The 14192-nt window shown below is 36.4% G+C and overlaps 1 non-coding gene across 1 annotated transcript; it reads left to right on the forward strand.

Annotated features, from left to right (window-relative positions):
- The first annotated feature begins 270 nt into the window (after window positions 1-270).
- Window positions 271-377, forward strand: LOC123820523. Its single transcript, XR_006785982.1, has one exon. It is a non-coding gene; the product is annotated as a U6 spliceosomal RNA (small nuclear RNA).
- Window positions 378-14192: the final 13815 nt, after the last annotated feature.

A 14192-nucleotide genomic window follows, 5' to 3' on the forward strand; every position in this document is an offset into this window, starting at 1 on the left:
CCAGTTTGTTAATTGGGTCAACTCATAAATCCAAAGTATACATACGTATCAATACATATCTGCAAGCAATGTTTAAGTCATGACAAGACTTTTATTTTTCATGGCAAGTCATAAAAATAAGTCAAGACTTATTTTTTAGTTTTTCAAACATTTTTACTGATTAAAATGTTAAATATACATATATGTATATGTGCATATATTGCTATATTTGTTTTAAAATATTTAGAAAAAAGATTAAAGATAGGTATTAAAATAAAATCATTTATAATCGTGCTTGCTTCAGCAACACATATACTAAAATTGGAATGATACAGAGAAGATTAGCATGACCCCTGCACAAGGATGACATGCAAATTCGTGAAGCGTTCCATATTTTTAGAACCAACTGTATGGGAAAACATATTTGCCAATGATACCTCAGACAAGGCTTTAATCTCCAAAATATATAAAGAACTTGGAAGACTCCATTCTAAGAAGACAAGCAACCCAATTAAAAAATGGGCAAAGGACTTGAACAGACACTTCTCCAAGGAGGACATGCAGAGGATCCAGAGACACATGAAAAGAGGTTCAGTATTGCTAGCTACCAGAGAGATGCAAATTAAAACCACAGTGAGATACCACTTCACACCAGTCAGAATGACCATCATAAACAAAGCAACAAACAACAAGTGTTGGAGAGGTTATGGAGAAAAGGGGACCCTAGTGCACTGTTGGTGGGATTGCAGACTAGTACAACCACTATGGGAAACAGTATGGAACTTCCTCAGAAAACTAAAAGTGGATCTGCCTTTTGACCCAGCAATTCCACTGCTGGGACTATATCCTAAGAACCCTGAAACACCAATCCAAAAGAACCTATGCATCCCAATGTTCATAGCAGCACAATTTACAATAGCCAAGTGCTGGAAGCAATGCAGGTGCCCATCAGTAAATGAATGGATCAAAAAACTATGGTACATTTACACAATCGAATTCTATGCAGCAGAAAGAAAGAAGGAGCTCCTACCCTTTGCAACAGCATGGATGGAGCTGGAAAGCATTATGCTAAGTGAAATAAGCCAGGCAGTGAAAGACAAATACCATATGATCTCACCTTTAACAGGAACCTAAACAACAAAAACAAACAAACAAGCAAAATATAACCAAAGACATTGAAATAGAGAACAGGCTGACAGTGTCGAGAGGGGAGAGAGGAGGGAATTTCAGGGGAAAGGGGGAACGGTTTACAGGAACAAGTATAAAGAACACATGGACAAAAACTAGAGGTGGGTGGAAATGGGAGGGAGGTGGGGAAGGCTGGGTGGGTAGGCTGGGTGGGTAGGCTGGGATGGGAGTGAAAGACAGAAAATTGTACTTGAACAACAATTAAAATAAAAAAACTAAAAAATCATCTATAATCCTATCACTCACATTTATTGAAAATGCATTCTGCCTCCACCACACTGAAAAACCCTAAATCGCTGACACATGTATGTGGTTCATATCTAATCATTATATTTTGTAGCAGTGCTAGAACTATGAAAATACTATTGGCTTGGCCAAAAGCCCATGTGGTTTTTCCATAAAATGAAGATACATTTTTTTTATTTTCACCAATAACGTTATTGATTTGGATATTTTGGGTACATCAGCTATCTCCCACATGGTAGAATGTCGATTGTTCTCAACTAATGTCTTGATTTGATCACTATCAACTTCAACTGGTCTGCCTGACAGTGGAGCATCGTCTAGCTAGAAATCGCCAGCACAAAACTTCACAAACCACTTTTGACACATTTTATCAGTCACATCACTTTCTCCAAACACTGCACAAATCTATTTTTGTGTGTTTCACTTGCATTTTTACCTTTCTTACAAGAATAAAGCATAATATACTGGAAATTTTGTATATTTTCTTTCTTCTTCAATATTAAAATGGCCACACAAAAATTCACCAATTTTGATAAGATTTTTTAAATGTACACTGATATGACAGCCATCTTATGGAGAAAACCAAGCAAAACTTTTTGGCCACCCAATGCCTGTTGTAAAAATATGAATAAAGGACTTCACCAGGCAATTCAAAAAGAGGCAAACCAAATGGCCAACATGTGAAAATGTGTCCAACTTCATTAGTCATAATGGAAATAAAGATTAAAACAGTTTAATACTCTTCAGAATGGCTACTTGAAAAGGAGAGAAAATCCCAGGAGCTGGAAGGGTTTGGAGAAACTTGATTACATTCCTAGTGAGAATGTATACTGGTCAATGACTCTGAAAATCATTAAGCAGATAGGCCTGAAGCTAATTATATACATTGCTTATGATTCAGCAATTTATCTAATAGATATAAATATACTCAACAAAAAAACAATAAATACATTCACCAACCTCACTAGGTTGAGGCCTCCCTTACTCCCACCCCACCAACATGAGCCCTCCTGTATCACTAGGAAAAGCATGTATTAGAAGATTTAATGGCTGACAATTCTTCAAAACAGATCTAATAATCTCAACCTTACATTAGGCCAGATAAATATAACACACACACATCATAATCAAACTGTTCAAAGGGAAGAAGACAATGTCTTGAAAAAGCCAAAGATAAAATGCATACAACATACAAAGGTACAAATGTGAGAATTACAGCAAACTTTTTACTGTAAACTATGCAAGCCAGAAAACAACATAGTGGCATTGTTAAAGTGCTGAAAAAAAGAAAAAAAAAACCCTGCTACCTAAATATACTATATTTTGAAAATACATTTCAAAATAAAACATACTTTATCAGAGAACGAAAAACTTAAAGAATTTACTGCCAGATAATCTGTATCGTAACAAAGATTAAAAATTAAAGAATGTGTTTCAGACAGAAGAAATTGGATACTACAGAAAACTAGGATCTGCATCAAGAAATAAAGAGCCCTCACCCTGAATGGCATGGCTCGGTGGGTTGAACATCATACGGCAAACTGAAGTGGCACCAGTTCATTCTTGATCAGGGCACATGCCTGGGTTGTGGTTCAGGTCCTCAGCTGGGAGCATGCAAGAGGCAACCAATTAATGTTTCCCTCGCATGTCAGTATTCTCCTCCTTCTCTTTCTTTCTCCCTTCCCCTCTCTCTAAAAATAAATAAATAAAATACTTATTTTAAAAAAGAAAGAAAAGAAAGATCCCTAGCTGGGTGGCTCTGTTGGTTGGAGCATCCTCTCTTACACCAAGAGGTTGAGGGTTTGACCCCTGGTCAGGGCACATACTTAGGTTGTGGGATTGATCCTCAGACAAGGCGCCTATGGGAAGCAACCCATCAGTGCCTCTCCCTCCTTTCCTCTCTCTCTCAAATCAATGAACACATCCCTGGGTAAGGATATGTGTATATATAGATGTGTGTGTGTGTGTGTGTGTGTGTGTGTGTGTATACACCTATAGATATATAGATGTGTATAGATGTGTATATATATACCTATAGATATATAGAGATATAGAGATATAGATATATCCTCAAATGTAATAAATAAAGCTATTAAATATGTACTTTTTGTTTTTAATTGTTCTAAAATGTAAATTGCTAACCAAAGTGAAAACAAGAGCAGTGTATTTTGCATTAGAACTTAAGTACAAGTTCCTACAATTATAACACAGTGGAGATGAGGTAGAAATTTACAATATCCCCTTTTGTTGTTCTTATACTACATATGAAATGGTGTACTATTTGAAGATAGAATTTGATAAATGATGTCTGCTGTTAATTTAAAGGTAACCTCTGGGAAAACATAAAAGACATATGAAAAGATAATAATACAGTAAAATGGAATCACAAAAATATTTAACCCAAAAAAAGCCAGAGAAAGAAACTAGTATTCAGAAAAAAAAACTAATAGAAAATTGTTGAAAGAATGGTAGATTTTAATCCAAATGCATCAATAACACAATGAAAGTATGGGAAATGATATGTGATGCAAACACATCAAAATGAAGATGGAGTTGTCATATTTATAAGATACAAATATCCAAGAAGACATAATAGTCCCAAATATGTACAGACCTAAAAACAGAGCTTCATAATCTATGAGGCAAAACCGATGAAACCAAAAGTAGAAATAGAAATTCTACAGTTGAAGACTTCAACACTCTTCTCTCAGTAACTGATTGATCAAGTAGTGGAAATTCAATAGCTACACAGAAACCCTAAACAATGTTATTAATCAACTTGGCTTATTTGCCATTTTAAAACAATCCACTAACAGAATATATATTCTTTTCAAATGCATAGGAAACACATTCCCAGAGAAACCATACTCGAAGCCAAAAAACATCCTTCAACATTAGTAAAGACTAGATTTATGCAAAATGTGCAATAATAGATTAAATTTATAAGTCAAGATCAAAAAGAGGAGGAAATTACCCAAGTATATTTAAATTGATAGAATTCCTATGGATAGTGAAGGCCAAAGAGGTTATAACAGGGTAGTTTAAAATATTTTGAATCAAATGAAAATGAAAATGTAACAGTAGAATTTGGATAATGAAGGAAGTAAAGCAGTGCTTACAGGAAAATTTGTACATTAAATGCTTATATTAGATGACAGACAATATCTTAAACTAGTACTCCAAAGTTTGTACTTAAAGAAATTTGAGAATTGCCTTGACTGGTGGGGCTCAATGGGTTGAGCACCATTCTGAAAACTGAAGGGTCACTGGCTCAATTCTCAGTTACTGCACACACCTGAGTTACCGGACAGGTTCCTGGTTGGGGGCAAGGGAGAGGTGGATGTTTCTCTGCCCCATCAATGTTTCTCTTTCTTTCTTCCTCAGTTCCCCTCTCTCTAAACATGAATAAAATCTTTAAAAAAGGGAATTTGAGGATAAGAGATAAAATTAAATACAAGGCAAATATAAGAAAAAGTAAAGGTAGAATTCAATGCAGTTGAAAACACCACCAAAAAAAGGTAAAAAAATAACACACCAATGCTTCTTTGAGAGGCTTCTTAAAAATGGAAAATAAAGTCATGCTATTTTAAAAAAATAGAAGAAATAATGAAGCCAAACACTTGTGTCTTAAAAAAAAAAAGTCAGTGAAACTGGCACATCTCTAGCCAGGCAAACCAAGAAAAAAGAAAATACACAAGTTACAAATGTCAGAAATCAGAGTCAATATCATAACAGGTTAATAAGAGAAAACTATACACAATCCTACACCCCTCATTTCAACTATTTAAATGAAATACTAAAATTCTTTGAAAGACTCAAACTCCCCAAATTCACTAAAGAATAAATGAAGTATTTATGCATCTATTAAACAAATTGGATATATACTTTAAAAGTCTTCAGAAAAGCAAGCTGCAGCCACAAATGGTTTATTTTATTGATTTTTATCAACTGATTAATGACCTTATTCTATGTTTTTGTTTTAATACACTTACTATATTATTGTTGATCCATTAATGCTGGAATCATGGCTAACAGTACTTTACATTGTATCTAAGCAAAGCTTATGGAATGTGTATAATTTCTGTAAGTCAAGACACTGAGGAACACTAGACAGCACTTCAGCAATATGCTTGCCTACACAACATCCTATTGTTTGTTCCATTCAGTGCAATAACACAAGACAAAAAATAAAAGAGGCATTGGAAAGGAAAAAAAGTAAATGTCCTACCCTCAAAAAAACAGATTTTTACATTGAAAATTCCAAAAAATCCAAAGACAGTGACTAGAATGAAAAAGCATGTTTATTAAGTTTGCAGAATACAAGGACAATATGAAAATATCAATTTTGTTTCATATAGTAGCAATGGATAATTAGAAATTAATATAAAAATAATGATTTATAATGGCATCAAATATAATACAAGTATATATCTTAAAAATGTGCAATATCTTTATATATAAAATCATAAAACACTAATGAAAAAAATCAAATAGGACCAAAATTACCAGAGCAATATATATCATGTTTCTGATTCAAAAACTCACTATTTGTTAAGATGTCAATTCTTCCCAAACCCATGTACATTGAGTTTGATAACAATTTTAAGATTGCTTTTCCTACCCTGGCTGGCGTAGCTCAGTGGATTGAGTACGGGCTGCGGACCAAAGCGTCACAGGTTCAATTCCCAGTCAGGGCACATGCCTGGGTTGCAGGCCACGGCCCCCAGCAACCGCACATTGATGTTTCTCTTTCTCTCTCTTTCTCCCTCCCTTCCCTCTCTAAAAATAAATAAATAAAATCTTTAAAAAAAAGATTGCTTTTCCTTTCGAAATTGACAAGCTGTTTCTAAAATCTCTATGTAAGGGCAAAGAAACTAAAATAGCCAAAACAATTTCAAAAAAGAACAAATTTGGGTGACATACACAACCTGATTTCCACATACAGCATAAAGAAGATTAGACAATGTGGTTTGTGGTTTTGGAGAAAAGTAGATATATACATAAAGGAAGCACAGTGAAAAGCCCAGTAATAGATCCACACACACATATTTCCACAGAGGTGCAAAGTCAGTTCAAGGCTGAAAGGGTTCTCTTTTCACATGAGATTGCAGCATATGGAAAAGATTAATGTCTCTTCATACCTCACATTCAGTGTAAAACACCCAGCAAAAATGGATCATAGCCCTAAATAAAAACCTAAAACTATAAAACTGTTCAGTGCTTGATAGAATAAATCAAATAATCTATACCCTCTGATTCTTGGTTGTCAGATGTTCTCTCAGTACCCATGAGAGATGTGTTGAAATCAAGAATAATTATGTATTGGTTTATTTTCCCATTGTCTGACTGTTTTTGCTTCAAGTATTTTGAAGTTCTGTTATGGTGCATATACATTTGTACATAATTACAGTTCCATAAAGTATTAGTGACATGTCTTTCATTGTCACTTATAATCTGTCTTTTCTTCCATTAATACAGCCACTCCAGCTTTTCTATTTTTACTGTTTACATAGCATATTTTTCTACCTTTATGTTCACTCTATGTGCACCTTTGTGTAATTATACCCACTGTAGACAACATGCAGGTCCTTCTGGTTTTTGTTTTTTACCCCTGTGAAGAATTGTTTTTGACTAGAGTGTTTTGCCCATTTCATTTGAATTATTGGTATGGTTGTACTTAGGTCTGCTATTTTGATGTTTATTCTAGTTATATTTTTTATCTTTTCTTCTTCCTTTCTTATTTTGTGTTAATTGACATTATTTTTAGTATTCCATCTTAATTCTTTTCTTGGCTTCTAGCTCTCTCTTTGCATTTTATTCTTGTGGTTGACAGATATTATAAAATCCATCTCTAATTTATCACAACCCTTTTAGAGTTGATGTTTAATTAATTAACTCAAAATATTGGAAATATAGCAGTGTATCTACAGTTACCCCCTTCCTTTGTGTTATTGTTGCCATGTATATTACACCTACATATAATAGACCCTATAATTCAATATTTTTATAATTTTTCTCTCAGCCACAATATGCCTTTAAAAATGTTTAAGATAGAAAAAGAAAAATTTAATCTTTTGTATTTACCAACATATTTATCATTTCCTGTGTACTTCATTTCTTTTTATAGATCCAAGTTACCATCTGTATTCTTTTCCTTTCAGCAAAAATAACTTGTTTCAGAAAATTTAAAGCAGGCACGCAAAAAGTCATTGGGTAAAAAATTCTTGGTGGACAGTTGCAACAATTTGAACATATCATTAAATGTCTTCTGGAATTTTGTTTCTGATCAGAAGCCAGTCTTAATTATTTGCACTGTTATTCCCTTGCATGTAATTTGGCCCTAACCCCCATGTTATTCAAAGGTCAGCTGTGCATTTAGGACCCTTGATCTCAAAGTTGATTGAACATCCTGTTTAGATACACAAGACTAACAAAGAGTCCAATTGCCCAGTAACATCAAAATACCATTGAAATCATGGTTATAAAGAATCATCCTAATATTGCCACATTTGTCTCACCTCAAATTTTTCCACCCTAAAGTGTCAGCATAATTTCAGCTTCAGTTAGACAACTCAGCCTATTTCTGAGTTTTATTCCTTCAACAAATTTTGAAAATCTATCAGCATCTCCTGTCACTAAGTGAACACTTTCCTTTAGGCCAGCTTTACTGGTGTTCCCACAGCTCACCTCAACAACATTCATGTATTATTAGATGAAATATTATGCAAAATAATGACCTGCTGCTACAAGAAAGAAATTAAATGTCTTTCTAGCATGAAAATAATCATAACAAACAGGCATAAACAATGCTTAGTATAAGACCCTGGAAAAACTCATTCATTTTCTCTTAAAACATTGGAAACATTTTGTGATTATAGCTTTGTGTTATATTAACTTTTGTGCCAGTTCTCACTTTTGCTTTAAATGGCAGGCATTCTCATAGGAATCACATAAACAAAATGCATTCTAGGGAGAGACTCAAGACAGTGGCACTGTAGGTGGAAGCTACTCTACCCTCCTACCAGGACCAACCTGGAATTACAACTAAAATATAAAGAAATAAATCTGAATAACCAACTGTAAACTAGCTGAATAGAAGTCTAATAACCAAAAATATGCAGAAGAAGCCACATCAGGATTGGTAAAAAGGGGAAAGATGCAAAAAAGGTTGGCCGTGCTCCCACAAGCAGTGGCTGAAATTCCAGAGGGGTATCTCAACTGCAAAGTTTCCCCTGATAAGTGTGGGGTCAACCCCAAGCTGGACTCCCCAATCTGGAGCACCAAAGCTAGAAACAGGTGCCTACATAACATCTGGCTGTGAAAATCAGCAGGATTCTGTCCTCCAGGGAGAGACAGGAGTCTGGTAGAGACACAGGCATCCTCTTAAAGGGTCAACAAATGAAACCTCATTTTCAGCCACTCACTTTGGGCTCCAGCAGAGGGAGGGCAGAATGGACTAAAGTAACATGAGGAGAAACTGGGGTCTGTGGCTCTGGGGAGAGATCTGAAGGGACAGCCACCAGGATTACTGTGCTGAATCACTCTTTCACCAAAGACACCATCATTCTTGGACGAAGCACACCCTTCAACATGGCATCAGCCTGGAAAAATTCAATAGCCCCACCCTCTGGGCTCCCTGTTGCCCCACCCCACAGTTTGTGCCCTGCAGAGAAATCAGCTATGTGGGCTGAGGTGTAGAGGCTTGGGAAGACTCAAGGGGTGTCAGTGACTGAGTGGTGTGGTTAGGGCAGTACTATTCCTTCTACTTACCACAGGAATCTGATTGGAGCCTACCTCTCATGGGAGAATGGCTAACCCCAGTCTCCTGGTTCCCAGCAGCCCCAACCTCCTGACCCCTGGTGGCTCCGTTCTGCCAATTCCAGGCAGAATCTAGAACAGACTGAGTTTTATGGCTTAGGGAAGTGGGCAACAGCCCCCACCTTCCTCCATGCCTGACTGATGACTTCTCTCACAGCAGATCCACTAGCCCTATGCTCAAGACTCCTGACAGCTCTGCCCAGCAGAGATCAGGTTCCTGGTAGAATCAGGGGTCATTCTTTCCTTGCACATCCAATTGGTACAGAGCCCTCCCTTCACATGGCCAAATCTTTGTCTGTTTGGGCCTGATAAGCTCTGCTGGCCTCACTCTGATGATTCCCCAAGACCCCACTATATACAAGGTGAACAAGCACCCAGCAGGAGGAAGCTAGATTTTATATACCCTCAAACATTCTCGAGTGCCCACAGAACAAGCACTGGCACTGAGTGTTCACCTGTATCACTCTGGTAAAAACAATTCACCCATACCTGGTAACTCACTGAGAACCTACTTCATGCAACTCAAATACCACCAGAGGCTCTTTCAGGGACTGAGACTAACAGGCAGCCAGCAGGTGGAGGTGGATCTTAAAGTGCATTAGGACTTTAGCTGACCTGCCCCCAGAACCCAGTCAAGATGAAACCAAAGAGGCCTACTCCAAGACACATGATAATAAAAATGGCAAAATTTAAAGACAAAGAGAGAATAATAAATAATAAAGACAGCAAGGGAAAAACAGCTAGTAACATACGAGGGAGCTCCGATGGGGCTAGCAGCTTATTACTCAACAGAAATATTACAAGCTGAAAGGGAATAGCAAGATATATTCCAAGTAATCAAAAGCAAAGGCCTGCAACCAAGACAACTCTACCTAGCAAGATTCTCATTAAAAATGGAATAAGGAGCTTCCCAGAAAGAAATGGTGAAAAGAACACACTTTGATCAAACCAGCATTGCAAGAGAAGCTCAAGGGACTGCTTTAAGAAGATGAAGAAAGAAGAAAAAGAGAGAGGAACACAGTATAAAGTGGAAAAAAGGTCAAGGAGTAAGTACCTATCAATAATAACCTTAAGGTAAAAGAATTAAATGCTCTAATCAAAAACCATAGGGTAGCTGACTGGATAAGAAAACATGAGTCACGTATATGCTGCCTATAAGACACCCACCTCAGAACAAAAGACCTACACAGACAGAAAGTGAAGGATTGCAAAAAATATTCCAAGCAAACAGACATGAAAAAAAGCTGGGGTAGCAATACTTATATCACACAAAATAAATTTCAGAACAAAGTCCATAAATATAGACAAAAGAGGACAGTATATAATGTTTAATGGGACAATCAATCAAGAAGATATAGCCCTTGTAAACATATATGCAACTAAAATAGGAGCACAAAAATATATCAGGAAAACCTTGGAGGACTTCAAGAAGGATATCAACAGCAACATACTCATAGTAGGGGATTTTAAAACCCAACAATTAACAATGGGTAGATCCTCCAAGCAAAGAATCAATAAGGATATTGTGGCATTGAACAACACTCTAGAACAAATTAATTTAATTGATATACACAACTTTTCACACCAAAGAAGCTAAATGTACATTCTTTTCAAATGCACGTGGAACATTTCCAAGTACAGACCACATGGTACGTCACAAAACAAGCCTCAATAAACTCAAGAAAATTGAAAACATATCAAGCATCTTTTAAGATCAAAATGTCTTGAAAGTAGAAAAAAACCTCAAGGAAAAAACTCAGAAAAGTCAAATACAAGGAGACTGGATGACATGTTAGTAAACAATGAATGGTTAAAAATGAGATCAAGAAAAAAATTTAAAAGTTCCTGGAAAAAAATGAAAATGAACACATAACAGTCCAAAACCTGTGGGACACAGTGAAGTAAGTCCTGAGAGGGAAGTTCATAGCAATACAGGCCTACCTAAAAAATACAGAAACATTTCAAATAATCAACCTCACCCTACATCTATGAAAACTACAGGAACAATACCAATAACATATTTCACAAACACTTCAAAAATTTATATGGAACCATAAGCAACCCTGAATAGCTACAGCAATTCTGAGAAAAAAAGAACAAAGTACGAGAGATCACAATACCTGATAACAAACTATATTACAAAGCCACTGTAGTCAAAACAGCGGGGTACTGACATAAGAACAGATACATAGACCAATGGAACAGAATAGAGAGTCCAGAAATAAACCCAAGTCTCTATGGTCAATTAATATTTCACAAAGAGGGCAGCAGCATAAAATAGAGTAAGAATGGCCTCTTCAACAAATGGAGTTGGCAGATCTGGACAGCTATGTGCAAAAAAAAAAAAAAAAAATTAAACTCAATCACCAAGTCACACAATACACAAAAATAAATTCAAGGTGGATAAAAGACGTTAATATAAGTCATGACACATAAAAATCCTAGAGAAGAACATAGGCAGGAAAATCTCAGACATTCCATGCAGCAATATTTTCACAGATATGTGCCCTAGAGCAAGGAACATAAAAGAAAGAATAAACAAATGAGACTTTACTGCTTCTTCACTGCTAAAGAAAACAGCAGAAAATGAAAAGAGAACCAACTGCATGGGAAAATATATTTGCAAACGATACCTCAGACAAGGGTTTAATATCCAAAATATATAAAGAATTCACATGATGCCACACCAGGAAGACAAATAATCAAATTAAAAAATGGGCAAAGGACCTGAACAGACACTTCTCCAAGGAGGACATAGAGAGGGCCCAGAGACATATGAAAGGATGCTTAGCATCAGTAGCCACTAAAGTGATGAAAATTAAAACCACAAGTGATATACCACTTCACACCTGGAAGAATGGTCATGATTAATAAATCAACAAGTGCTGGCAAGGCTGTAGAGAAAAGGGAACCCTAGTGCACTGTTGGTGGGAATGCACACTGGGGCAGCCACTGTGGAAAACAGTATGGAATTGCCGCAGAAAACTAAAAATGGAACTGCCTTTTGACCCAGCAATTCCACTACTGGGATTATACCCTAAGAACCCTAAAACACCAATTCAAAAGAACTTATGCACCCCAATGTTCATAGCAGCACAATTTACAATTGCCAAGTGCTGGAAGTAACCTAAGTGACCATCGGTAAACGAGTGGATTAAAAAACTGTGGTACATTTACACAATGAAATACTACACAGCAGAAAGAAAGAAGGAGCTCCTACCCTTTGTGACAGCATGGATGGAACTGGAGAGCATTATGCTAAGTGGAATAAGCCAGGCGGTGAAAAGAAAAATACCATATGATCTCACCTATAAGTGGAACCTAATCGACAAAAGAAATAAATGAACAAAATAGAAGCAGAGATTTGAAAATAAAGAACTGACTGATACCAGAGCATGGGGGAGGGGGATAACAGGGGAAATAAGTGAAAGGGACAAGCCAAGGAACATGAATAGAGTACTCATGGGCACAGACCATGGAAGGAATTGACGCTGGGATAGGTCGTGGTGAACAAGGGGGTGAAAGGTGGGACCACTGTAAATGAATATATAAAAAAAGACTGCCCACTACATAACATATAATCATCCAACCAATCTTTCAATTGAAACATATGATATATTCATCAGGGACTCCAAAAATATTGCATTTGGAGATAGGAGACTTCTGAAATAGGAGGAGATCCTATATGAGCCAAGTGAAATCTTGATTGTTATCATTAATATAAGTTCACACACAGTAAGATTTGAAAAAGTAGATAATCCTGATGAACTCTGAGAGGGGAAACAGAAGGGAGAAATGTTTATTTCAAAATTTACCCATGTTCTTGAGAAAAATTTTTGGTTTTTGAGCTTCCTATTAACAAAGAAGGAGAAATAACACCATTCACCAACCTCTTTCTTCGTACCAGGGCAAACAAAGAAGTGGTTGAACAGTGAAAATTAGGTCATGGTTCCTCTTGCAGCAGGGTAAGAACACAGATGCGTCATCACCTCCACTGCTTATCTTGGGGAAACTGAGGAGCTGAATAGAATCTCACTGTAGAACCTGGAATAGCAGGATGCACACCAGTCTGTGGGGGTCTCCCTGGTGACCTTGGCAGTCCTTTTATGTTATTCTCTTGTTCCTCTCTTCACAAATAGGAACTTATGCTTCACTAATTCATCTGTCCTAAGTCAGTACTAGCCCCAAGTTCATCTATATTTCTTAGTATAACAAATAGAGTGGCATCAAGAATTATCACAATTTTCAGTCATTAAGCAGCATTTCTTAAGGAGAATCAATTATTTTTGCTTTTGTAAAACATTAGGAGTACCTAAATGTGTTGACATTTGAACTTCTGTCTTCACTACCAGTGGGAGTAATAATAACTCTAGATTTTAAGACTCCCTTCCTTAGGCAGTTATAACACTACAAGGTAAGCTTTATGAAGGTGAAGATTTTTGTCTGCTTTGTTCACTGCTTTATCACTAGAGCCCAAAATTGTGTTTGACTTAAGTTAGATTTTCAATTTTTAATGAATCAATATGAATGACAAAGTTCAAGATAAAATGTAATGCATGCAATGGATTTTTAAGATGAGAACTTTAGAGTACATTTGTTTCAAATATTTGGGAAGAATATCAATATCAGATAATTCCAAGCTTAGGAAAACAGATCTATTTAAAATAAATTATGAAAAATAAAGAGGACATAGATCATTAAGAGATTAAAAGAATGTAGAGTCCAGGTAGAAGCTAACAAGTAAGCCCCTGGAGCTGAAGAAGAGGGAAGGATGCAGTGATTTGGTGAAAGTGTACATAAAAGAGAGAAGGGAGAAGCGACGCTGAAAGGCAGGTTATGGTTAAGGTCAGTGCAAGGTGAACATAGGGTCCTGAATGCCAGGGTATAAATTTTATACCCTCCGTGTAGAGAAGCTGATTTCTCTTTCTGAGCATTGAAACTGAAAATCACCACCATCTGAG

Source organism: Phyllostomus hastatus, unplaced genomic scaffold (assembly GCF_019186645.2).
Source record: "Phyllostomus hastatus isolate PE091 unplaced genomic scaffold, TTU_PhHast_1.1 phas_contig_348, whole genome shotgun sequence".
NCBI classification, from domain to species: Eukaryota; Metazoa; Chordata; class Mammalia; order Chiroptera; family Phyllostomidae; genus Phyllostomus; species Phyllostomus hastatus.